The sequence below is a fragment of the Microtus ochrogaster genome, unplaced genomic scaffold (assembly GCF_000317375.1).
Source record: "Microtus ochrogaster isolate Prairie Vole_2 unplaced genomic scaffold, MicOch1.0 UNK6, whole genome shotgun sequence".
NCBI lineage: Eukaryota > Metazoa > Chordata > Mammalia > Rodentia > Cricetidae > Microtus > Microtus ochrogaster.
In genome coordinates this window covers 8,769,479-8,771,689 of record NW_004949104.1, presented here as the reverse complement: position 1 = coordinate 8,771,689, position 2,211 = coordinate 8,769,479, and positions in this window count along the sequence as shown.

The following is a 2,211-nucleotide window of genomic DNA, read 5'->3' as shown; positions in this document are numbered from 1 at the left end:
GTAGACCAGCCTGGTCTCGAACTCACAGAGATCCGCCTGCCTCTGCCTCCCGAGTGCTGGGATTAAAGGCGTGCGCCACCACCGCCCGGCTCTGTATACCAGTTTCTAAGAGATCTGCATGACCTTTTTGTCATATGGGCTACAGTTGTAACCCTCTTCTTTATAAGTTCTCAAAATAGCAACGATTAACACCTAACTCTTCAGTTGTTGGTGTTATGATTCCGTCTCCGGCATTTTCCAACGGGCGCCGGCTGCTGACGGCCACCAGTGGCACAGTAGCGGGACACACACTGGCAGCCCAGTTTGACGGCCGTGGCTGCCCACCCCAGACTCTGCGCACAGTCCCCGGAGCTGCCTGCGGTGAACTGGTGAACTGTAGCCACCCCGGATCTGTGCGCGCACTGAGGAGGGCTGCCTTGCATTTCCTTCCCTTATCCCTGCCCTCCCTAGTAAACTCCTAGGTGGGTTTGTTGAACTCTGCAGCTTACCTCTCCTGGCCGTAGAATCAACAGTTGGCTAAATTCCTTTATTCTTCCTGGCAACTTCTGTGTGTACTTTTCTTTTAAGGGAATTGGGATTTTTATTTAATTTTATTTTATATTGGTGTGAAGGTGTCAGATCCCCTGCAACTGGATCTTCAGACAGTTGTGAGCTGCCATGTGGGTGCTGGGAACTGAACCCAGGTCCTCTGGAAGAGCAGTCAGTGCTCTTAGCCACTGAGCCATCTCTCCAGCGGAACTGGGATTTTTAGATGCCTTTATTGATGTATTAGAAAAATATCTGAGTGCGCATGTCCTGGCGCCAGGAAAATGTCTGACCTTTCATGTCCTATATCTTTTCCTTATGTGTGCCTATAAGTTTTTAATGTCATCTTTTAAGAAGCCATTTTCCAAGTTCTTAAGTTCTTTGTGGCATATTATCTCCTTTTGGAATTTAATAAGCAATAATCATTAACCTTACCGAGTTCCTCCTGCTTACTCAGGATGGCCGCAAAGGCAGCCAGGGGTGACCTGAGAAACTGGTTTCTGTAAGAGTCCAGAGAAATTTAATTTTTCTGTGGGGGATTTTGTTCCCAATAAACACAGGCACAATTGTGACCAATAAAGCAAAACTAAGAATTACCATAAGAATAAGCATGGGAAAGAACAAAGGCCTGAAGTCCATGAGTTCTCTGGGATTAGTGCAAAGGTTTGCAGTACTGTTTCCATGGGCCTTGCCAAACGGATGGGTTTCTCCAGAGGGCCTTGCTGTCTAAAAAGCTCCATTTGCAAAATATTTATGCACCATTCTCAGCATGGTTTCTGCCTGAAACATCCACCTATAGCAGCTGAGATGCCAGGATATGGATTCTGGCTTCAAAATCCCTGTCCTCTGGGTACTTGGGAATATATGTGGTCCCCAAATACTTGGGTGTAGTCCCAGCTTGCTAGAATAATTGTTAGCTCCTCTAGGCACACAAGTAGAAGGCCCCCCAGGACCTCCAACTGCTGGGTTCCATCCACAGAACACTCACTGTCCTAACAGCTGGACCCTGCCCCCACCCTACAGAGTAAAAAGCCCAAGCCCTGGACTTGAAATCCACTGATCGCCACCCTGGAAAGCTTCACCGTGAAGAGTTCCACTCCCCCCATGAGAAACCCTATATAAGCCCTGCCTTCTGTTCAGCTCTGCTGTTTCTCACCCAAGCAGAGGCAGCCACCCTCCTGGTTTTCTCCCTCCGAATAAATCTCCTATGTAAGGTTTGTTGTGCAGTGTGACTTTGTGGTGTTCCTTGGCTCCTGACTGTCAGGAGACCTTTCCATCTGAGCTGTAACTCATGCAATAAAGATGTTCACTTGCCTATAAACTGTGTCTGAGTGGTCACCTTTGTGGGCTCCCTGTAACAGCTGGGTTTGTTTGGAAAGGGGTCTATTGTGCCCTTTCCTGGTATTCAGTACCAAATGTATGTGAGGGGGTGCGGTAAAAAATTTGCTGGCAATCACTCCATGATGAGGCATCTGGAAGGGTCCAGAGCAGAGGGAGAAAGAAGTAGATTGAGCAGGGCCAGCAGACTGGACCTGGCCAGGAATAGGAAATGGGGGATGGGAGAAAATAGTGGAGACAGTGGGACAGTAAGAGATAGAATAGGGAATGAAAGAGAGAGGGACAGTGTTGTAGAATATTATTTTATGATGTGTTACATTTGTTTATGCTGTGGAACATTTGTTTACA